The following is a 26,277-nucleotide window of genomic DNA, read 5'->3' as shown; positions in this document are numbered from 1 at the left end:
TTCCTTCCTTCCTTCCTTCCTTCCTTCCTTCCTTTCTTCCTTTCTCCCTCTCTTCCTTCCTTCTTTCTTTCTTTCCTTCCTTCCTTTCTCCCTCTCTTCCTTCCTTCCTTCCTCCTGCTCTTACCATCACCTACAACAGAGCAAACTTGTATTCCTTTATGACCTTCACCAAGTCTCCATAGTTCTGGTTTAAAATCAAAGGGGAATGAGTTGGCTCTGTATGCATAGTTCCAGGCTCCTCTTGGTGTGTGAGCATGGGGCACTAGATTCATTATGTCACATTCCACTCTCTTCCCAACCCCGTGAAAGCTCACAGGGCTCACCCCTCCCATGTTCTTCCCAATGTATCACTCAATCACCCATCCTGGACGATCCTTCTTTTAATTGTGATTGCCTTTCATTATACAGTCATTAATATGCATGGGCATAGCCCCTGCCCCTGCCCCTGTCTCTGGGCAAAAGTTCATTTTATGCTGAAGCTGCTCATCCTCGGGTTCATGTCTAGGTCCTGTTGCCCTTTGCTTTGGCAGTAGCCATAATTCTTTCTCATTATCCTCTTTCCCCCTCCTCCCTTCCCACATCCAACCCAGACAACCAGTCTTCAGTTCTTAGAATGTGATCACATCTACCCAACAAGGGTCAGGGAACTAAGGGAAAGCGAGTCCTCAAATTGTTAGAAGCAGTCTGGTATAGATGAAAGAGCAGTTTCCAGAGTTAGAGGGATCTGGGTCCAAATCTTACCTCTGTTACTAACTGCCTGTGCAACTTTGGGCAAGTCACTTCTCTCCCTAAGCCTCAGTTTCCCTATCTGTAAAACAATGAAGTTGCACTAGATGGCCTTTCACATCCCCTTCCAGCTTTTGATCCATGATCTATGATTTATTAAACTACCAGGTACATTATCAGACTTTGTATCCTTGGACTTGCTATGACAACGATTTACTCTGACCTTAGCCCTCTTGAACTCCTTCATCATTTGGGTGAGGGGTTTTCTTCTAAATTATGCTCTTATGGGAAGTTTGTGAAGAACATTCTGTTAATATGAGCTATTTAAATTATTGATATCTTTTGTTTATATGTTGCTTCCATTTTCAACTATTTTCCTCCCTTCTTCACTTTCTCAGCTACCCTCATTTTTTTCTTTATTGCTACCCCTTTTAACAATGAAGAAGGAAGGAAGGAAGAAGGAAGGAAGGAAGAAAGAAAAAAGGAAGGAAGTAGAGAAGGAAAGAAGGAAGCAACAAAGGAAGCAAGCAAGGAAGAAAGGAGTCACCTACAACATTGGTAGGTAGAGATTGGAGGTTATTATTTCTCTCCTCCCTATTCTCGTTGTTAGAATCCATATATATATTTTTATTGGTTATTTTTTTTTTGCTTCATATCCATTCATATCAGTTTTCCAATTCTACCCTGAATTCTCCATCCTCATCATTTCTTAAAACACAGCCACATTCCATGATATTATTATACCACAATGACTAAATAGTCATTCCCTCTTAGATGATCGTCAGCTTTGTTTATAATTCTTTTTTCCATGTTGAAAAGTGACACTATTTAAATACTTTGTTTTCCTTTCATGGTAAATATGCAAAGGCAAAGCCCGTCCCTTAAGAGGCAGGGGGAGATGTGCCATCTTGAGTGAAGGGAGCTGGATGCAGTTACCTCTGGTCCAGATGAATTCTAATATACTTGGCTAGTCTTAAAGTATGTGTGTTCTTCCATGTGTTCTAATAAGGACATCATAAATGAGTACAGGTAAGAATCAGATTAGAGGCTCAGTCTGTAGCAGTATAAACACACAGGATTTTTAAGAGACTGAAGCCTAGCCTTGGGCCAGAGAACAGAGAAGCTCAAGGAAGCAAATAGGATTCATGATCAGGGGATTTTGAGGCACAAAGGAAAAATTGTAGAGGTCATCATACTTATAGAGAGGAGAGGAAAGGAGAGAAAGGGAGGGGAGAGGAGGAGAAGAGAGAGAAGAAGACGGGAGAGAAAGGAAGGGGAGAAAAGAGGAGAGAAGAGGGGAGGAAGTTTCCTAAGAATTAAACTCTTTTAGTTATTCATTCAGGCATATTGGAATACTATGCCAATTTAATTGTTATCTATATGTCATCCAACTAGATATGGCCTAATAATAATATCAACTCTTCCCCTTTTCTTCCCCTTTTTCTTCTTTTTTCCTTTCTAATCCCCTCCCTTTCCATCTTTTCCTCTCATCCCCTCTCATCCTCTCTCGTCTTCCTTTTTCCCTCTTCCCCCCCCTCCCCCCTCTCCCTTCTCCCTTCCGTCTTCTCCCTCCCTCCCTCCTCACTCCTCCTCATTCTACATATCTCACTATGTAATTGTTTGAGTGAAAATTTGAATCTAATTCTGTTGACTCAAAAAGCTGTCACTACTATACGCCAATGGTAGAGACAATTTTGGTACAAGAACCACAGAACTTCCAAGCTGAAACGGACTTCAGCATTATCTGAACCAATTCTGATTCCCCTTTATCACATGATATAGCCAGCCAGGTTTTTGCTTGGAAACCTATGATGAGAGGAGGCAGCTCATTATATCTATTGAGAGATCTAATTTTTAGGGAGTTTTCCCTTATTTCCAGGCTGCCTCAATCCCTTTGTATCCAGTTCTCCTACAGCTTAGCTCTAGGGCCCAAAACAAGTAAGTTCCTTTTTCTGATTGGTACTCCTCCTCCTTCCCTCCCTCCCTCCTCCCTCCCTCCGTTCCTTCTTTCCTTCTTTCCTTCCTTCCTTCCTTCCTTCCTTCCTTCCTTCCTTCCTTCCTTCCTTCCTTCCTTCCTTCCTTCCTTCCTTCCTTCCTTCCTTCCTTCCTAGATGTGAGAAGAGCTCCTATTCACCCCCATCTCTTAGTCTTCTCTTCTGTGGGATATGTGTCCCCAACTTTTCAACCGGGCCTCATTTAGCCTAATGGCAAGGTCCTACATGACCTTGGTGGCCAACTTCTGGCTGTTATTCAGGATTTCAAAATCCTGCTAATGGTGAATTGTTCAACCCCTTGAACTTAAAGAGAGCAGAGGAAAGATTCCTCTGTAAGGGCAGTATTCCCTAAGTGTGGATATTACTCACACTAACACATCAGTCATTCTGCATGCTGGTAGTTTTATCTACATAATTCATATCAACTGTCTTAAATGAAACATATTGGTATTTCTCTATTCTAAGTTCCTTCTTATTTTGATGTTCCCTGTTCCAGAGCCCTTCCCAGCTCTGAAATTCCCTGCTCTAAGTTTCCTCACAGTTCTGAAAATCTCTGCTTTAAGCTCAGTCTCAATGGGTACAAAGGTGTTTATTCCTATGTTCCCTTCTAATTCTGAAGTCGAGGGTTCTATAACATTTGCACTATTAATCTCTTGAGCAATCCCTTTACCCAAACATAATTCAAAAGTTAAAATATAATACCCCAGCAATGACTGCAGTCACTTTATTGACCGTATATGAGTGAATGAAGTTTTAGTAGGCTAAGGTTAAACTGGATCCTTTCTACTATACAGTAAAGAAGGATGGAGTTTAAAGCTGAAACTATTGTTTCTCAGGAACAGAATTTCTTTGGTTTATATGGGAACTCAGAATAAGCCAAGAGGTGCTGCTTGGTGAGAGAGGCTAAAATTTCATTTCATTATGAAAAGCAGTCCCAAGTCATTTCTTTGAATCTCATTCCCTAAATCTGTCTGTCACTTCTATTCTTTGAAGAAGCTAACTAAAAACAAGGCTTAATATTGTATAATTTAAGGAAGACAGTGCCTAATAACAATATCAACCCTAAAAGGTTTAAAAGCAGAGGAGTCCCTGGTGGGGAAAATGAGAAATGAATGGTTTGCCTTGCTGTCAATTTCAGAATTTAAAGCACTTTGAATAATGGATTCCGGAGTTATTGGATAAGGAGGCTGTTAATGAGACCTTTTGAGTTGTGTTGGAGGTTTATTTTATGGACTGAAATCAATTTATACTCACTGTCCCATGAATTTATCTGTGTGAGAACATCTTTGAATAATGCAAATTACAACGTGGCCATGACTTTTGGTGCTAGGGAATTGCCTGAGGATCAGAGAGATTAGGTCACCTTCTAATTGTCACTCAACTACTACTTGTGAGAGGTATATTCAGAACCCATGTCTCCCTGATTCCAAAGAGAGAAATGCATGCAATATGTCACACTGCCCCAGGTAATATGGTAGAAAGATTAATGATGTTTACTAGATTTGTGATTTTATTAGCACAGGGAGTCCTTGGTGTGGAAGCTGGCATATAAACACCTCCTGTGCCTTTTTGGAATAAGATGGTTCTTGATCTGAGCCTTTACAGGAGCTGGGACTTCCAGACAGTGGAGATCAGGAGGGAGAACATCCAGGTATTCGGGGCAGATGGTCTGGACAAATGCTATATGCAGGGGAATGGCAAGTACAGGTATTTGACTAGACTGGAGAAAGCATGAGGCAGAGTAATATGTCTGTCTTTGATCTGGAAAAATAAATGGGAGTTGTACTGTGTAGAAATGACAAACAGCCATGTATGTATTTTATTCTAAAGACAAATGGGATGTGGTGTATGAGATGACTTTGTAATCTATCATATGATTTAGTTATATAGTATATCTCTATATTATATGTGCTATATATGTATGTAGGTTTATATTTGCTAAATATATATACTAAACTCACTTTTAGGATTATCCCCAACACTTCAGTAGTAGCCTTCTTTGTTCTTTCTGGTTTTTCTTTATATTTTGTCTTCTATTATAATGTATGCTCCTTGAGAGTGAAGATTATCTTGTTTTTCTATCTCTAGGTCTTAACACAATTGCTTGGCAATAGCACTTAATAAATGCATTATCCATCTATCTACTTACTTATTCACCTATCTACCATCGGCATCTCCAGTCATCTTGACTTACATCTTGTCATTGGAGGGGAGAGTGAGACTGATGCCTTTGCACAGCTCTGCCTCACTTAAATCCAATTCACTTTCAAGTCAAGATATCCCTCTCCTGATGTCATTGGTCCTCTTGGAGAAGGAAGGACAAACAAAAATAACAGACTGTTTATTTATCTATCCTACATCTAGTTAACTATCTATTCACTATCCACTATCCATCCATCCATCTATCTATCTATTTATATGTTATCCATGTATTATATATTATAAGGATAAGGATTGAACTTGTTTCATTAATTTCATTTCAAGGATTTCATTAATATTAGAAACTCCCAGGTAAGGAAACTCTCTGAATGAAGATTGACACCATATTCCTACCTGAGAACTGTAAGAGAATTTCCTGTATTTCTGACAGGTTAAGGGCCCTGTCCAGCATCACACAGCCAGTTGTGGGTAAGGGACAAGAAATGACTCCAAACTTTGAAGGCAACTCTCAGTAATAGAATGCATTACATATTATATATATATATATATATATATATATATATATATATATGTATACACATGTATTGCATGTTATTCATAATAAATAATACATAAAAGATTATGTACTATTCATAGGTATAAAATATATTTGATAGAGAGATAAAGTATATTATAGACATAAAATCTATTTATAGATTATATATACAAAATTTTATTATATGCATTAAATATATATAAATAAACTTTTGATAGAAAGATAGAGATACAAAGAGAGATTTCATTGAGCTTAGAATGAGAATTCTAACAAGAATAATAACACTAGCCAGTATTTACACGGTGCCTATTTTATGTGAAAGGTACTTTACAAATATTGTCTCATTTTTATCCTTACATCAATCCTGCTATTTTTATTTCCATTTTATAGATAAAGAAACCGAGGCAGGCAGAGGCTAAATGGCTTGCCTAAGGTCATATAGCTGGCAGGTGTCTGAGGTCATAATTTGAATACAGATCTTCCTGGCTATAAATATAGTGCTATGAATGCTTCCTATCCAGATTAGCTACCTATTTGTCTGTGTGAATTTAAGGGAGCTCATTAGTTTCTCTGATCATTCATTTCATCATCTATAAAAAGAAGAGAATAGAGGGGCTGATTTTTAATGACCCTTTCAAGAAGTCACACTCTATGTGCAGGTATATATACATACATGTATGCACATATTTTTATTCTAAAAATTTATAGACATGTATAAGTATGTATACATATAAGTATATTTATATATATGCATATTTATATATTATATATAAATATAAGTATATATAAGTATATAAATATAAATAAGAGATCCCAAAATTGGGATTTGGGGCCATATATTGGGATTCAAATTTGCATATATCTATATCCAGCAATGTACAAAGGCATAATTTGTCTATACATAAATTGCAAACCAAAGTCCTTTTCCTCATGTATGCCATCAAATCATTCACAGCAAAATTTCACTAATGTAGCTCATCTTGACCATTCCAGGGACTATGACATTTTAAAAAGTGGGATTTCTTTTTTTGTTTGTTAGTTTTCCTCTTTGGGGAGATAATTAAATCGGTTAGGAGATCTATACAGTCTAATGACTGCATATGAGTAAATTAATTTTTTAATTGGGCTGCCTGGGTCTGTGAATCCCCCCTTGACATGGGCCATGTCCATGAAATAGGAGCCCATCCCCAGCATGGTCACTGTGGGTTCTAGGAGTTGAAAAGGAATTTGTCTGGAGGAACAATTCTCCCTCACAACGGTCGTCCACCTTTGGGTCAGCCATCCGCCTTACACCTTTGTGCTCCTAGCAGTGGGTTCTGACAGAACTTAGAAAGTTCTCTTTGGCCACAGTGAAATATGATGGATACGCCACACCGACGACCCTTACACGAGGCCACGTGTTAATATGCAGGCCCTGCCTTTTGTTGGTCTGGAACAATGCTTGTCATTAAGGGAACCCCCTTTGCCAATATGCCCCTCGGTTAGGCTCCGGAGCCCTTCCTGATTGGTCACCAGGACGTGTCATGTGCCTTTGATGAAAATGACACGGAAGATGTATGGTCCAAGTGCCGCGCTCAGCACCACTGCTGTGCCGAGGAGAAAACCCCCGTGACCCAAACAGACCTGCAGTCAAACAATGTCGCACCAACCAAAGACAACATATTGGGAAGAAAAATGCAAGTAAACTGGGTGTGTTGGAAGATGTATTGGCCAGATGGCCATAGGGCAATCTTTGAACTATTCAAATCTTTAGAAATATTTTCGGGTTCTGAAACAATACTTACAAACCTAATTAATCAAGCATAGATGGGGGATTTTCAGGCTTCCCCCCATGCTTGCTTCAGGGCAAGAATGGGGGCCTGTCAGGCTCTTTCTGCTGTTTCACAGAGGCATGCCTGAAGCTCAGCATGGGGATTCATGTTCATACAAGCTAAAGCTTGAAATTTCAAAACGGTATTTCCATAGATCTTTGGGGATTCTGGAAACAAAAGCAAAAAAAAAAGCCCAACAAATCCCCCCAAAATCCATATCCTGAACTCAACTAATTACCTTTCATGAGACATCTTTTCAATTATTCCCAAGTAAAAATATTTATTTTTCCTTAATTGTATTTTTCCAGATTTTTTTTACCCTGCAAGTTAATTATCCTCAGTGAGATTTATTCAGTCTGAAGGAATATGATAGATTAGATTATTTTTTAGAGTGAATTAAGTTCATACGAATTATCATTATGAATATATTGAACTGAAACACTATCATTTTAAATATCTAGAATATTAGGTTTGATATTTGGCAGCATAATATCAGAGGACTTTTGGGGATTAGATTTGTGATTTTTATTGCAAATGGAATTCAGTTCTGTCTGGTAAATCTATATTCTTTCTGAGAATTAGGGAGTTGTCTTCAGGCACTGAGGGGTTAAATGAAAGTGACTTGCCTAGGGCTTGTGTGTGTGTATTGTAAGAAATGGGACTTGAATCCCATTCTTCTTAACTCCAAGGTCACTTCTCTATCTGCCAGGCTAAGAATCCTCTCATGTAACAGGAATTGTAAATGGGGAAACTAGAGAAAAATAGATAGAATTGTTAGAACTCATGACACAAAAGGACTGATAATATTAGAGATATTTCACTTGTAAAAGGAACATGCTAAATAGCATGTAAATCACTATCATCAAATATTTTGGGAAGCCATTCCGGGGAAGATAGAACAGCTTAAATGTGTAGTTTTAAAAGGCATATTTTGAATGTAAACTCCTTTAAGACAGGAACTGCTTTTGCCTTTACTGTTTAGGATATTGCCATACAACAAGAGCTCAAAAAGTACTTGTGATTAATTAATGAAATAAGAATAGTTGGTGAAAGTTTTGGTGGTGAGTTTAAAAGTAATCAAATTAAATGAGTGTATACTACAAAAAGGTGCTAAATACATCAAAATACTCCAGCACTTTCTTGTGGTATCAAGAAACTGGAAACCAAGAAGGTACCCTTTAATTCAGGAATGGCTAAGCAAACTGTGAGACATGAATATAATGTGATAAAAATAATTTAATATAATTACTGGAGTGTAAGAAATGAAGAAAGACTAAGTCAGAAAAGCCTAGGGAGACCCACATGAACTGATGCAGAAAGAAGCACAGAGGAGGAAAACAATGGACACCTTTGTAAACAGTCACCCACAAAGGAAGTGAAAGCAGCGTGATTAGAATGCTGATCTTTGTTATCACAAGGAGAGATTATAGAATATCTCCTCTTTGCTTTCAGAGATGCATGATTGTGTCCGCCATTACAGTGGAAGATTTTTGAATGGAGGGCTAGTTTTGCTTTATGCTTCAATTTCCCTGAGTTTAGTATAAGAATGGAAAAGTTTTAAATAAATGGTTGCTAATTGATTGATCACGGCTAGACTGTGAAACTTATTTAAAGTGTGGATTCATTTTCCCTCAAACTGTTTTTATCCTTTTCTGTTCTTTGTTAAAAGGGATGTTTTGTTGAATAGGGAAGGGTAGAGGGATAAATTTTAAAAAAAGAAGTAATGCCAACCTGATAAATTTTTTCAAAGGAAGCCTTTCTGCTGCTTAAAGAAACAAAGAAAAAACTTTTTTGGGATACTGAGTTTTATTACACACATATACACATATATATTTCTGTACCTTCAATCCATGTATATATTTGTTTTATATACATGCACATACATGTATATATATAGTGTGTATTATACATGTATAATATATGTGAGTATAACACATATGTATGCATGTGTTTAATGAACAATATATATACATGCATATATTCATGTATACACACTATATATATATATATATGTATATATCTATATCCAAATCTCTCTCACTCTCTCTCTACACACACACACATACACACACACACATATACATACACATATTACACATACACACACATATACATGTACAGCTAGGTGGTACAGTGGATAGAATGCCAGACATAGTCAGGAGGAAGACATGAATTCAAATTTGCTTTTGTCAAATATTAGGAGGTGGAAGAAACCTCAGAAATCATCTTGTGATGAACCCCAGAAAACTTCAATGATTTGTTACCTGTGTGATTTTGGGTCAATCATCTCATCTCCAGCTTTCTTGGTCTCAGTTTCCCTATCTGTAAAATGAGAGTTTGGACTAGATAGTCTCTACAGACTTTCCAATTCTAAATCTATGACTGTCAAGGTCACACTGCTAGCTCGTTACCAAAGCTGGGATTTGAGCCTAAGTTCTTTGACTCTAGATTCAACTATAGTTTACATGTACAGCAGATATTTCTAAATGAAAAATAGACAAATTTAAAAAAATAAATACAGCCCTGATGTTTATTTCTGAGTCTACCTTAAACCTCCTGCTTGTTACATTTTTAAAAATTAGTTAACAGATGTCCTGTGACTCAAATCCAGAGATAGAATTGCCCACGCAATAACAGAATTTGCAAAATGAGAACACTGAGGGAAAAAAAAATACCAAAACCTTTTTAGCCTTCCATGCAGAAGCTGCTAGATGGGAGTTATTTGTTCCCACATGCCCTATGGGGTGAACACAACATTATCGAATAGTTAATAGGTGAGATAAACTCAACACCTACTGTAACAGAGGAGGCAGGAATGGTTCCAGGCTCATGATCCAGGGTTGGTATGCTACCTCTTGGCCGTAGAAGTATGGTCCTGGAGAACAGGGGCTACCTTGTTGGCTTGTGTTTGTGTCCCCAGAACTTAGCATAGAGTCTGGAATTCAGGAAGAATTAAGTAAATGTTCCATCACCCATTTGTCCATCTATCCACCTTGAACTTGCCCCACTGACAGAGCCCATACTTTTGTTCAGACTCTCCCAAGTCCTCACTGTGATAACCTTCTGATTGGATTCTCTGCATCATCGTTTCTCCCCACTCTAGTCAAATCCAGGCTCAGACACTTACTAGTCTGGGTAAGTTCCTTAACCTTTGCTTTTTTTACTCTTCTCATCTCTAAATGGGGGTAATAATATCATCTATATCCCAGGTTGCTGTGAGGATCAAATGAGGTAGTATTTGTAAAGCACTTAGGGGTACCATCAGGCACACAGAAAGCACTCTATAATATCAATATTATCTTCTCTACTCAGGTACCAAAGAGATTTTCCTAAACTTCAAATCTGCTCATGTCACTCTTTTGCTCAGTAAACTTTAGTAACTCCTGATTATTTCCAGGATCTAAGTTACAAGTCCTTTGTTTGTCTCCTTCCCATTTTATGAGGAGGACTGAATTAGGAAACCAATTTAATTACCGCATCCCCCCTAAAATAAGTGATGGCCATGGAGGAATGGGTCTTGATTGAATCCAATCAAAGGTATTTCAACTAAATGAGAAATGGCTTTGATCAATTTTGATGCCTCTGATGAGTCCCTGAATGAATGGAATTGTGCTACACAGGAAAAAATATTTTCATTGGCTGAAGAAACTCAGTCATACTCCAGAGATCAACTATAAAATGTGAAACTAGTTCAGAATTGAAGATGCTTGAGAGTTTGGAGGATATTCTAGTAAAAACCCTTAGGATGAACCTTTTTGGGAGATGGAGGGCAGAGGGTACCTCAATTTCATCTTCCCTCATCCCCGTTTCCTATCCCTCATCCCAGTCCTTGATTCTATGAGGCAGTATGAGAGCTTTTTTTGGACTTCCCATCAGGCACCTTAGCATCATCCCCTGGTATGCTAAGGCAGAGTCATGGCTCCACTAGGAGTCCAGTTAAAAAATCCACATCAAGCATAAAGGGACAGCCCTTAAACAGGAGCACCCCCAAAAGGACTGGCAGCAACCAGCAGTTGTGAATTTTGACACAAATGAGCTCTAAGTTTGAGCCCGCTTTCTTTGAAACCCTGGCCATCTTCATGGGACCCTCAACCATATACATAAGGGGAATGATTTCTACCAACTGTTCTTACTGCAACATCTTAATAAATTCTACTTTCTAAAAGTTACTTATGTTTAGCTGACTCATTTAGATAATCATGAAGAAAGCACATCTGAATGGGAGTTTGTGCCTATAGCATAAGAAAGACAAACTGGGACCTTTTAAGGTTACCTCTAGAATTGTGAGGGATAATAGGTCTGCACTCTTGGGATCCAAGCTGTCAGAGTTGAGCCAATCACCTCAGAACATGTGCTAAATTATGTTGCCATTCTTTTTATTCTTTACTCCTCTCACACTCTCATCATCTCACCTTCATTAGTCTATTTGTCCTCCCTTAGGCAGAACACTTTACACCTCTGCATTGACTGTTCCTTATGTCTCTAATGCTCTGCCCCTTCCTCTCTAACTCAGAGTTCTCTGATTTCCTTAAAGACTTACTTCAAACCCCACCTATGCAGTATGTCCATACTGATACCGTACCAACTGTGTGATCATAGGAAAGTCACTTTCTTAATGTCTGAGCTAATTCTTTAAGTTGCAGAACAGGTGCTGATTTGCATTGGAAGTAGAAGCATCCTGAAGAGATCTCTGTACCAATAAAATCATAAATTTAGTTTCTTCAACTAATAAAAATGTCCAAGGTATATAAGAATGGAATTTTTCTATGGAATTAAAAAAGATCCCCCAATTCATAAGGTTAAATAAATAGGTAACCAACATTCCCCTCCAGTGAACAGAATGTTGGACTCAGAGGCAGGAAGAGATTCAAATCCCACCTTTCAGAACCTTAATTCTCTCTCCTATAAAATAATGGGGTTGGACCATTCTAGATTTGTGAACCTTGGATGCCATTATATACCAGGGTCTTATAAAAGCCATAATAATATCTCATATTAATTTTTTCCTAGAGATTCCAGTATTGGGATGAGAGTTGATAATTTATGGGAATTTATTTAGCTTGTAAGTCATTTTCCAAATGCAAATCATATGGGTTATGTTACTCTCACCTCTTAGTTGTTAGCTCTAGAATTCTCCATCACCATCACAGAATTGTTTGCCTTCAAAAGTAAACAGTCTCCAAATGGGAACCTGAATTTTTCTCGGATTTTTTTTTCCTTTTTATATAACCAAAGTCTGTCAAGTCCTATGACTGGGATCCTCATTATAAACCCACATCATCAATAAGAATGACTGTTGCTATTTGCTCAGAATGGTAGGAAGGGAACAAAAGTCCATATGGCACCTGATTTTGTCCTGACTCTCAATTGGTGGACAGTCTTTGAGGCAAGTGCTTTGAAACTCATTTTTTTTCCCTTAGTCTATAGAATATTCAAGAAGAGATCAGAAACAGGTGGCACCAAGTTACAGGCTATTTCACTCCCTTTGGAAGTCCTCTTTCTCCAACTTTTGCTTCTCTTAATTATTATTAATAATAGTAATAGATAACATTTATATAGCATTTTAAGCCTGCAAAGCATGTACTCTTTCTGTGTCTGTCTTTCTGTCTCTGTTTGTCTCTCTGCCTCCCTCCCTCTGCCTTCCCCCTCCTCTCTTCCATCTTTCTCTCCTTCCCTCTCAGCTCTCTCTCCCTCCTTCCCTCTCAGCTTTCCCTCCCTCCCTCCTATCTCTCTCTCCCTCCCATTTCTCTCTCTCTCCCCCTCCCATCTCTCTCTCCCCCTCCCATCTCCCTCTCCCCCTCCTATCTCCCTCTCCCTCTCATCTCCCTCTTCCTCATTTCTCTGAATCTCTCATCTCTCTCTCTGTCTCCTTCCCTCTCTCCCTCCCTTCCATCTCTCTCTCCCTCCCTCCCATCTCTCTCTTTCCCCCTCCCATCTCTCTCTTTACCCTTCTCATCTCTCTTTCCCCCTCCCATCTCTCTCTCTCTTCTCTCTCTCCTCCTCTCTCTCTCTATTCTCTCTCTCTCCTCCTCCTCTCTTTTCTCTCTCTTTTCTCTCTCTCCTCTCTCTTCTCTCTCTCTCTCTCTCTCCTCTCTCTCTCTCCTCTCTCTCTCTCTCTCTCTCTCTCTCTCTCTCTCTCTCTCTCTCCACCCTCCCTCCTTCCCTCTCCTTTTCCCTCTCCCCTTCTTTCTCTCCTCCCTCCCCTCTCTCCATTTAAAATATTTTTAATCACCATTCTCCTTAGAAGGAAAGGAAGAAGTCCTACTGCCACTAGAAAAAAAAAAACTAATAGCAACCACCACAAAAAAGAGTGAATAAAACCAAATCTGACTCCCAAGAAGAGATATGAAAGCGTGACTCCTTCCTTTCTTTATTGATGTGGGGGATTTGGAGCATGGCATGCTGAATATAGCATGAATGTTCATTGTATTTTAAAGAACTCTTTCTTTTCCTTTCTTTTTTATTCTTATAATCTGACTGTGAGTAGGGGAGAGAAAAGGAACATATTTTGGAAATTAAGGTGATATAACAATAAAAGCTATCAATTGAAATTTAAGTGAATTTGAGAAAATGAATGGATAGTAGACTCCAAACAATGATGGGGATGGGATAAACTAGACATGAAAAGTTTCACTCAAGAAGCCTCACTTCAGCAGTGTAAAGTTTTTCTCTCTTGGAACTATACACAAGTACCCTGATTTACTTGTGAGCACCATTAGCCACAGCAAAATTTGAATCAGGCTTCTGAGACTAAGGCTTTGCCCTCGGTGTCAAAATATAAATCATTCTGGTTTTGCTTTCCTTTTGTGATATAGAAACAATTATGAATTGCACCTAGTTAGCCAGAATAAATAATAAAAATGGTAAACTATTGGTATATTTTCTTACCTGCCATTCCAACTTGATAGAATCACATGTTATAGAAACAAAGAAGCAAACTAGTCCATTCTCAATTTATGGATTAGGGAGATTAATTACCTTGTCCAAGGTCTCACAGACTTAAAATAGTGGAGCCCAGATTTCGAACCAGTTCTCAATTTAAATCCAGGATATTTTCTTATCATCTTGCTATCTCCCTCAAAAGAGGTCCTTCCAGGCTTGGTCACACTATGCTTTCCCATGTCAGAGGTCTCTTGTAGGCGTTCCCTGTGGGGTCAGATGTTGTAGCATTTCTTTATCCTCCTCCAAATATTTTATGTTCCAAGAGCTCTCCTGCCCAGGGACTTTGTGTCCTGGGGTGAGGGGGTCTCTCAGTTCAATTAAATTTGCTTTAAGAAGTTGATTTCAGTTATGGTTTTGGTTGCTTCTTATTTCCCTTATCCTAGGGAATAGAATTACTAGTTAGAGCTCTGCCAACCAAATTTTGATCTATTTGGGAGGGCTTTCAACTTCTAAATTACTTTCTTCTCTTACCTCTTCCCTTCATTAAAAACACCTGTTCTCTCAAGATTGATTAGCTCAACTAGGTGCTAAGAATAAAACAGTCTGATCAAACTAGTTCATTCTGTTTTATGTCATGATTCTCATTACTCCCCCCTTACTCCCTAAGAAAGGCAATGTACCTCAGTGGGGAGATCTCTAGGTTTGGAGTTATGGAACCTAGGTCACCTCTGAAACTGTGAGTGTGGCAAGTCACTAAACCTCTCCTGAGTCTGAATTTCCTCATTTATCAAATGAAAATTTTGGATAAGATAGCCTCAAAAGTCCCTTCTATTCTAAAGTCCTCGATATTTCTTTTTGGGATCTAAATACGAAAGACACTGCTAAGGATAAACCCCATTCTAGAAGATAGGAATTGTAAGTCAATAGCTTCTCTAACAGAATGATTGATGTACTGAGCATTTGTAACAACAGCTCATATGTTAGTAGTCTCTTAGATTTATATAGAAAAACCCTACAAGACAGAGAGTACAAATACTCTTTTAAAATACATATTATTGATAAATTTTTATTGCCTATATTTCCCAATGTTTCTATCCCTCACCCCACTTACAGAACCCACAGATACTAAAAAATAAAAAAGGGGAGAGGGCAGAAATAGCATTGATCAAAGCCAATTAACGTATTGGAAAAAGTTTGGTGATATATTTGATGTTTTGATAGCAAATTTAATGCTTTACAACTCCCCTTTCTCTGAAGGCTGACTTTTTACCTGCTTGGAAAAATGGTTTAATAAGAAGGGAATACTGAATCAATTAGTATTATTAAAAATCTGATTTGTGTAAGGCTTTGTGTTGGATACAGGCAATATAAAGACAAAATTAATAAGACAGATACTTTGAGCTCAAGACCGGAGTTGTAACATTAGTTGAATCACCCGCAAATAAGTCACTTGAACCCTATCCATATAATAATAGCTAGTTAACATTTATATAGTGCTTAAAAATTTGCAAAAATGCTTTCTATATTTCATCAATTTCCACATTTAATCACATTTGATTCTCATAACAATCCTGTAAATTATTTAGGCCCATTTTAAAGGTGAAGAACTGAGGATGAGAGAGGTGAAGTTATTTGTTTCCAGGCAAATGGCTACATGCGAAACTCTTCACCGTGTACCTCCTAAGGGTGTTATTAGGGAATTAATTTTGGTTTTTGTGTGTTTAGATCTCCTTATCTTGAATGTATTGGAAGTGTAATGACCTTAGGCCCTGTCCAATTGCTGATCAATAGTTTGCTTCTCCTTAGGAATCCAGGTGAACTTCAGCTCTTGGGATCTTATCATGGTGATGCTGAACCAAACAAATCAGCTTGGCCCACTCTATGCAACTCAGAATTTTGGAGTTAAAGTGCTCCACCAAACTCAATCTTCCCAGAAACAGGAATTATAATTTATGAGTTAGGTATTATGAATTAGGAGGATTTAACAATGTCTGTCCAAAATGAACTTTGTAAATGTTAAAATGGCACAGAAATGTGAGTTATTATTATGTACCTTCCAGGAAGATACTGGGATATTTAAACTCCTAATTAAATTAGCCCCTGCAAAATCTGGCAAAGAAAATCATTCCTTCTGCCTCCTCTAAATCCTCCCTAGTCCCCCAAATCATGATTTATTCAATGATATCCTGGCATCTTGAAGGAATTAAAACCCCTTCCTAAATAGCTGAACTGTTTCAACAAATTCAAAAGGACTAGACCTTCTTCTTAATGGAACAGTCTTATATTCAATATTGATCATAATAAGTAGGTTGTTTCTGGGGGTCTCAAAAAGCAAATCCAAGCAATAAACACTTAGGGAGTGTCTAACATCTGAAAAGCCTTATACTTGGCCTTGGGCTTTTTTCCTTCTTAAGGGTGATTTGAAAAGCTTTGATCTTTATGACCAAACAGCACATTAACAACCAAGGATTAGTAATGAGAAGAGGCATAAAGAATGCCAGTAGAAATATATAAACAACAACAACAAAGATGAGCTAATTAGGAAATGAGACCATTGGAGTGATCCACAAGACCTGGTTCTTTTTTTTTTTTTCTCTGATACTTATTAACTGGAAGACCCCAGGCAATTGCTTATTCTTTCTGTGCCTCAATTTCCCTGTTATAAATCCATTCTCTCCATTCACCCAGAGACACACTGATATAGACTTTAATACCTCATGCCTGGATTGTTACAATAGTCCATGGTCTCTCTGCCATGAGTCTTGCCCTATTGCAGTCTATCTTGGCTGTCAATTTGATCTTCCTAAAGCCTATATAAAATGACTATATCATTTGCCTACTTGATAAATTTCAAATGTTCCCTATGACGTCAAGGATTGAATATGAAATTTAGCTTTTAAAGTCCTTCACAGGTGGCCCCTTCCAGCTTTTATCACCATCTTGTATTTTACTCTTTCTTCCCCATATTCTCTGGTCTTCCACACAAGACTCCTTGCTATTAGTTATACATGACAGTCCATCTTTCAATTCTGTCTTTTCACTGTATTCCCCATTCGTGGAATATTCTCCTTCTTCACTTCTGCCTTCTGCCTTCCCTGACTTTTCTGAAGATTTAGCTCAAATCCTTCCTTCTGCAAGAGGTTTTTCCAGTCCTCAAAGCCCCTACTCCAATGCTTTCCCTCAGAGACAACTTTATATTTGTTCGGGATATATCATGTATGTAGTTATATATAATTTTGGATAATTATATATAATTTTTTGAATTAAAATGTAAGCTCCTTGAGGGCAGCCTATCTTACCTTTCTTTGCATTCCCAGTACTCGGCACAGTGCTTGAAACATGATTGTTCAGTCATGTCTGATTCTTCATTTGGGCTTTTCTCAGAAAAAATTGCAGAATACTTTGCTGTTCCCTTCTCTAGCTTGTTTTAAAATGAGGAATTGGAGACAAACAGGATAAGTGACTTGCCCAGAGTCACACAGCTAATCAGTGCTTGAGGTGGGATTTAAATTCAGGTTTTTCTTACTTCAGACCCAGGGCTGCACTTAGCTGTCTGGCACAATGGAAGTATTGAATAAATGCTTTTTGGTAAGACCATCCTCCAAGAACCCTTTCTTTTCTTTCTTTTTTTTTTAATTAAAGGTTTTTATTTCCAAAACATATGCATAGATAATTTTTCAACATTGACCCCTGCAAAACCTTGTCTTCCTCCTCCTCCCCATCCCCTCCCCTAGATAGCAAGTAATCCAATATATGCTAAACATGTTAAAATATATGTTAAATCCAATATATGTTGCTGCACAAGAAAAATCAGATCAAAAAGGAAAAAAATGAGAGAGAAAACAAAATTCAAGCAAACAACAACAAAAAGAATGAGAATGCTATATTGTGATCCACACTCAGTTTCCTCAGTTCTTTCTCTGAGTGTACATGGCTCTCTTCATCACAAGATCATTGAAACTGGCCTGAATCACCTCTGTCAGAACTGATCATCATATGATCTTGTTGCTATGTATAATGATCTCCTGGTTGTGCTCATTTCACTTAGCTCAGTTCATGTGAGTCCCTCCAGGCTTCTCTAAAATCATCCTGCTGATTGTTTCTTATAAAACAATAATATTCCATAACATTCATATACCATAATTTATTCAGTCATTCTCCAACTGATGAGCATCTACTCAGTTTCCAGTTTCTTGCCACTACAAAAAGAGCTGCCACAAACATTTTTGCACAGATGAGTCCCTTTTCCTCCTTTAAAATCTCTTTGGGATACAGATTCAGTAGAGATAATACTGAATCAAAGGATATGCACATTTTGACAGCCCTTTGGGCATAGTTCCAGATTGCTCTCCAGAATGGTTGGACCACTTCACAACTCCACCAATAATGTATTAGTGCAGGACTTCCATTTTAACAAAGAGACTGTATATAAATCCTTGCATATAAGATAAATATAGAGTAAATGGAGGGTAATTTTAGAGGGACTGGCAAGAGTAATTGTGGGGAGGAGTTCACAAGAAAAACATAAGAAAGGCTCACTGGAGGAGGTAGTTCTTGAGTTGTAAGGAAACCAGGAACTATTTAAGTACTTTTGTTTTTAAAGGATCCCAAGGGACTACTAAGTGTCTATAAATGCTTTTAAACCCTACGGCAGTAACTGAAATCCTATTGACCTAAAGGGGTTAAATTTTTTTTTAATATTTTATTTTATAATAACTTTGACAGAATCCATGCCAGGGTAAATTTTTTTACAGTATTATCCCTTGCACTCGCTTCTGTTCCGATTTTTCCCCTCTCTCCCTCCACCCCCTCCCCTAGATGGCAAGCAGTCCTATATATGTTAAATATGTTGCAGTATATCCTAGATACAATATATGTGTGCAGAACCGAGCAGGGAGAATTGGATTCAGAAGGTAAAAAACAACTCGGAAAGAAAAACAAAAATGCAAATAGTTCACATTCGTTTCCCAGTGTTCTTTCTTTGGGTGTAGCTGCTTCTGTCCATCATTTATCAATTGAAATTGAGTCTTTGTCAAAGAAATCCACTTCCATCAGAATACATCCTCATACAATATCGATGTCGCAGTGTAAAGTGATCTCCTGGTTCTGCTCATTTCACTTAGCATCAGTTCATGTAAGTCTCTCCAAGCCTCTCTGTATTCATCCTGCTGGTCATTTCTTACAGAACAATAATATTCCATAATATTCATATACCACAATTTACCCAGCCATTCTCCGATTGATGGGCATCCATTCAATTTCCAGTTTCTAGCCACTACAAACAGGGCTGCCACAAACATTTTAGCACATGCAGGTCCCTTTCAAAGGGGTTAAATTTGATATAGGTCATATATATGTGCAGTTGTACAAAACATTTCCATATTAGTCATTTTGCAAAAAAAAAAATACAGATAAAAACCAAGAATAGTAAAGAAAATGGAAAAAAAAAGTCTGCTTTGTTCTGCATTTAGACTCCATCTATTCTTTCTCTTGAGGTAGATAGTGTTTTTCATCATAAGTCCTTCAGAATTCATGGACTTCAATATCTTCTTATATAAAATAAGAATATTGGTCTAACTGGCATCTTAAATTACTTCTAACTTTAAATCTATGATCTTAGTTGTATGATTCTTAGATAAATCAATTAATCTCTCTTGGTCTCAGTTTCCTCTACTGTATGATAAGGTTGGATCTTTAAAGGTGTCTTCCTGTTCCACATTAGAATCTCATAATCTCTTGACTTAATGTCTGTGTTGGCATCGGGGATGGGGTGGGGTATGCTGGAGAAAGTCCTATCCTGCTTCAGAATGGATATATTTTCAGAGTGAGTTTTTATACCTTGGAAATCTATAAATGCTAAAAAAAAACCCTCCAGTTTTGTGGTGGTGTTTGTCTAGACTTAAGAAACTCAATGCAGATTAAACATAAAAGCATGCTTTATTCACATTTTTTCCCCCAGTAGACTCCTGCCTATCATTGCTGACCAACTACTTCTTTCTGATTCCCTGACAACTTTTTATGACTTTTCTGAATTAGTCAACAAGCACTTATGTGCTTTTATTTACCATGTGCTGTGGATATCAAGAAGGACAAAAATATAGTCCCTGCCCTCGTGGAGCTTACATTCTAAAGGGAAGCAAATGTAAACAATTGTGAATATAAAATTGCATCTAGATTAGAAGGAGTTTTATGTCAAAGGAAAGGCACTATCATAAGGGATGTGGGAGAGAAAGATAGGGGCAAGTCTTCTATAGGAGGGATTTGAGAACTGGAGTAAGTTGGGGAAAGCAGGAGGTAGAGGTTAAGGAGGAAGAACATTCCAGCCAGGGAGGACAGCCTCTGAAAAGGTACCAAATGTAGAAATGGGTTGCCATGTGGAAGGAACAAATCATATATAATTCTCCCTCAGAGGAAATCCTGGATAATTGCTCCTTTGCCTTAATAATAACCAACCTTCGTGCTTGCTAGCCCCTGAGGAGGAATATGTGTATCCTCTTCCCTTCCTTCCTTCTTTGCCATATCTAAGATGACTTTGTCCTATTGGGAACTTAGAGCAGATGCCAATATAGGGCCTCCCCGCCCCTTAAACAATAGCATCTCTGACAAAATCAGCTTATAAAAAACTCTCCCTTGGTGGGCTGGCATCAGCAGCCTGTATTCCAGTTACTATGGTATTGGGGATGGCCATGTTCTCTGGGCTCCCCTTCACTTCTGTGTAAAAAGGATAGGAGAAAAAAAAACCCTCAAGGAAACACCTTACTTTAGAGAAATATGGCATGACCAGCCCCTCTGCTGTGGCCATTTGCCTAGGCTTATCCACATCTCCCCACAAAGAGGCTAAAACGTGTTTACGTTCTTTCCCCCCCGTTTCCATATGGTTTGTTCACAGGCCCTCGCTTGTGTGCGTGTGAATGCTCACTTCCATTGACTGCTGTGAGGGGATTGTTCCCAGAATGCTGGCCATCTTCCCTTCAATGGACGGGCGAGACAACAGAAAGGGCTCAGATGCACTGGTTTCCACAGGCCTATTGTGCTGCCTTTGTGAAGCATTTTGGAACCTAATAAATAATGTCAAAAGTCTCTCTCATCGCCAAAAATGTTCCTTTTGAAAGATTTCTAATAGCATTTTTGTTCGGCAATGTCTCCCAGTGTTGTGAAGAATCTCTGCTGCACAATGGGGATCTGGCCTATCGCGTGCCGCCAGACTATGATGCTCTGGCAGGGCTCAGGAGGAAGATTTCCCGAACCTACCTTCCTCAGGTAGGCTAGTTGGCCCTTTGATGAGTCAGACCCTGAAATTATCACCTATTCCTTGTTATTGCAGGATTTTAACATCTTTTTACTGGACATATTTGAATCCGATTGTCCAAATTATTATTTTAAAGGTGAAAAGCAACTGAAGGGTCATCTGATTCACACTCTTCTTTTTAAAGATGAGGAAAATGAGACCCAGAGACATTAAATAGCTTGTCAAGTAATGAGACTGGATTAGAATTTAGATTCCATGACGTCAATTCTGTACTCTTATTGCTGCACCCTGATTTTTTTCTCTCACTCTTTATGATGCTTTTTTAGTCACATTTGCAAGAGATGGCCATCCTGAAAAATCCAGTACACCTGAAGGTATCTAAGGACAGATTTATGATCAAGATAGAATTTGTCTATGAGCAATCTTGCAAAGTTTACTGGATTATCATCTATAATTGGAAGAGACTTTAGAAGTCATTCATCCCTCCCTTCATTTTATAAATGAGATAATTGAGGTCAAGTGGGGACAAATAAGTGGTTAAGGTAGCAAGTGGTAGATCCAGGATTTGAATTCAGATTTTCTTAGCCCAAATCCAATATACCATGTGTTTAAGTGATGCCTTTTATCAGCAGGTGACTGTTTTCTCTTTGGTAAGCAAAGTGACCGGGTCTCTGAAAGAAGCTCATCTCTATCTGAAAATCCCTTTGAAGCTGAAAAATAGAGGACTGTAATCATGGTCTTAGATGGAATTTAGTTTCTTCTGTATTCTTTTCATGATTCAATCATTTGAAATAAAAAAAAACCTTCAATTAGCTGAAATTCCTGGAGCCATCTTAACTATTTAGAATTAAAAATAACTCAAATTTTACCCTGTTATATGAGGAATTGGATTTAATTGTCAGGTTTGTGTAATTTTGAGTAAATCGTCTCACTTTTGGGACTCTCAGTTTTCTTAACTGTAAAATAAACAGGAGACCAGATGTTCTGCATGTCCTCTAACACCTCTGGCCTTTGATGATAAAAATGTCCTTCCTTAAAACATATCACCTACAAATAAATAAAAGAGGGTCATAGATATAGAACTGAAAGGGACCTGATAGGCTGTCTTCTCTGACCCACTTCCATTTTACAGATGAGAAAACTGAGTCTCAGAGAGATGAAGTTGCTTCCCTGAAGGACTAAATATCAGAGGCAGGATTTTTGTCAAAGTCCTTAGAGTCTATATCCAGTAGATTTTTTTCCTCCATTGTGTCACACTTTCAAACTAGTTGTAAATTTATGTCCATTAGCATTCCTATGAATTCTACAACTCACCTTTGTAAGGAAGACAGATGTTTGAATATCTCAGAGAGATTTTGCCTTGCCTTGAGTCATACTACAAATACTGAACATAATATTAATACTGAATTGAACACAGGTCTTACTCTAGGGCCAGCCCCACTAAGGCAGAAAGCTTTGTTACCATAAAAAAAAAACAAAAAGAAACTAAGTAGATAAAAATATTGCTGTATTCCACTACTCTTTTCTTTGGATGCTTTTTCACATGAATAATTTAGTAAGAATGCACATAAGATTTTATAAATAAAGGCCCCCTCTATGGGAACTCCCAGAACATAAAGTGATGATGAAGCCATTTAAGTACAAGGAAATCAGGAGCCAGGGAATTTCATGGTTTGAAATAGTAGATATCAGAGCAAATTGGGGTCCTTTCTTCGGCTTGTTCTTTTTTGACAATAGGCTTATTTTTGAGGATGTAGCTTGTCTATCCTGCATGAGCATGCTACAAGCCCACACTAGAATGCACGGATCTAGCTTACCTAATGTTTTTATTTCTTGGATTTATTTCTTGGTTCTCCTAGATCAAAATAGGTGGCACCGTGAGTAAAGAATTGGGTGTGAGGTTTGGAAGACCTGAATGCAAATCCCTCCTTAGATACTAATTAGCTATATGATCCTGAACTTTCTGTTTCAGTTTTCTCAACTTGAAGATGAGGATGATAGCCCCCTTCTGGCTGAGGTTATTATAAGAAACAAATTAGATAATTTTTGGAAAGTGCTTAGTAGGTACTTAATAAATGCATCCATCCATCCTCCTCCATTTTAGTGCAATTGGCTGACTGAATTCAAGTGCAATTGGCAACTGATATGAATGATAAATTCCCATCCACTTGGATAGTAAGGGTAAACTAGGACACTGTAGCCATTTAGTACAATTTGATTCAATTCACCAGGTATATTCATTCCTGTCTATATGCAAGTCAAGAGGCAGCTCTGGTTCAGTGGATAGAAGGCAAGAGTCAGAGAGAGAGAAACTTGTCCAGCTGTGTGACCCTGGGCACATTAAATTTTTAGTGTCACAGGTCCCAGGCAACATTCTAAGTCTGTAAGTTATAGATAATAAGATAACACAGATAATAAGACAGAGTGCTATATTTAGAATCAAGAAGTCCTGGTTTCAAATCCCACCATGGGCAGGCTGCATCACATTTCTGAGACTAAGTTTCTTTTTCTCTAAAATGGGTATATTAATTCTCTGTAGTGCCTTTCTCAGAAGGATTCATTGTTCTATAGTTGTGTCTGATTCTTCATAATTCCATTTAAGGTTTTCTTGGCAAAGATACTGGAGCGGTTTGCCATTTCCTTCTCCAGTTCATTTTACAGATGAGGAAACTGAGGCAAACAGAGTGAAGTGACTTGCTTGGGGTCACACAGCCAGCAAGGTCTGAGACAGTATTTGAACTCAGGTCCTCCTTCCCCTAGGGCCAGTAGTTTATCAACTTGCACCATCTAGCTGCTCCCCAAAGGTTATATAAATATCAATAATCATTGTTCTCTTTTGGACTCCACTCAGCTTAAATGTTAGGAGATTTTTTTCCTGATTCTTCCAGTGTTTAACTCTTTCTTGTTTCTTCCCCTAATTATTTTATACTTGTTTCTCTGTATATAATTTATCCCTTTTCTCTTTAAGCTCTTTTGGCATAGGGACTGATTTCTTTTTTTGCTTTCCTGTCTCAAGTGTCCAGCACAATCAGTGGACATATCATTTCAATAGAAGAGGAAACTCTCTGTGAAGGAAGCCACTTTGCTGATGCAGATCTCGGCATCTACTTTGCAACTTGTAGGTTTAGAGAATTACATGGGAGAGTAGATGCTTGCCTAGTTACTTGGTCAAGTTTACACATCCATATGTGCAAGACATAACTGTAATCCAGGTTTTCCTGACCCTAAGGCCGGGTCTCCAGTCCCCTGATCCACTGAAGGGCCCATTCCAGCACTTGATAAACACTTGCTTCATAAACTGAACAATAAATCATAAAGTGGTATTAGAATGTGAGTTATTTCTAGTGTTAGAAATTGTATGTAGAAAGATGAATGCAATAGCCTGTGTCTGGGATCCATGTTCCCCTCTACTCCATGGCTTCAATGTGATCATTAAGACTTAACCTAGAATACAGATCAACACAATAACCAATCACAACTCTAGGAGACTCAAGATGAAATATGAGATCACTTCCTGAGGGCAGAATTTATAAATACAAAATACACAAACATACATGTGTGCATGCATATATTTATGGGCACATATGACTATATATGTATGTACACGCACAAAACACACATGAATTATAAACATATATTGTGCATACATACAAGCCGATGTGGGAATTTGTTTTATTTTATTATGAATATATGTTACAAAGGTATTTTTATTCTTTTTCCTTTTTAACAAAGGAGTGAAGGTAGGGCTGGAGATCAGATTGCTCCTCACCCCAAAAAGAAAAAGAAAAACCTGTCATTGAAGCATTTTTTTTAAAGCAGAGTAGAGAACAGAAGAAAGGTCAGAAAGAAACATAGACAGGAAAGACAGTTTTCATTTTCCATGTTGAATTTATTTTCTACTTAAAGGAAAAGCAAGCTATATTATTTAAGGATTCATGATTCTATTTTGTATATAAAAACAACTAATCTATTGGATGCTGATTAATTGCAACATATTTTAAAGATAATCTAAAGGATAAACTTATTAGATTGGGGACAGAATTGCTCTTGTTGCATTTTTTGGAGAAAGGAAGTGAAAGAGAGAAAGACAAAGAGAGACAGTAAGAAATATACAGAGATTCATATATTCACAGATTTAGAACTAGAAGAGATTACAGAAGTCATTTTGCCTGTAATTATCTAGCTTTTTTGAAATAATAGCTTTTTATTCCCAAAATACATGCAAAGATAATTTTCAATATTCACCCTTGCAAAACCTTGTGTTCCAAACTTTTCTCCCTACCTCCCCTTTATCATCTTCCCCTAGACAGGAAGTAATCCAATAAAGGTTAAACATCTGCAATTCTTCTAAATAATTTATATAGCTTTTTAAGGTAAGGAAATAACTTTGCATACTAAATTACTTCATTTGATTCTCACTACAAACTTATGAAGGAAGTGCAATTATGATCCCCATGATGAGGAAACTGAGGCTGGAACTAAGTGACTTGTACAGGATCACACAGCTAGGAAGGGACAGAAACTTCCATTTTCCCCACTTTGTATGCCCAGCATTAGTTCAGTGTCCAACAAACAATAAATGTTTATTGAATTGTATGCATTGGAATGGAATAGAATTTTCTATTTATCCAGAGATTATTCTGAAAATCAGCCAGGCAATTATTCTGAAAATCAGCCACCTCTCAGTCTCAGTCAGCACCAAGGATAGTACCAAGAGGCCAGAGACAAACTAGGATTTTGGAAACTGAGAGAAATCATTCCAATAGGGTAGGTAAGATGAGTAGACTTGTCTAAAGTGTGAAGGTGAAATTAGTTCATGGGTCAAAGTCAAGATCAGCAAGAGATCCAGCAAATGGAAACAAATGGTGTTTGTTTGGTGGAGAGATGGTGTCTAGTTATATAGATATTTTGTTTGACTAA

Source organism: Antechinus flavipes, chromosome 5 (genome assembly GCF_016432865.1).
Source record: "Antechinus flavipes isolate AdamAnt ecotype Samford, QLD, Australia chromosome 5, AdamAnt_v2, whole genome shotgun sequence".
Taxonomy (NCBI): Eukaryota; Metazoa; Chordata; class Mammalia; order Dasyuromorphia; family Dasyuridae; genus Antechinus; species Antechinus flavipes.
Note: the sequence above shows the minus strand (reverse complement) of the source record.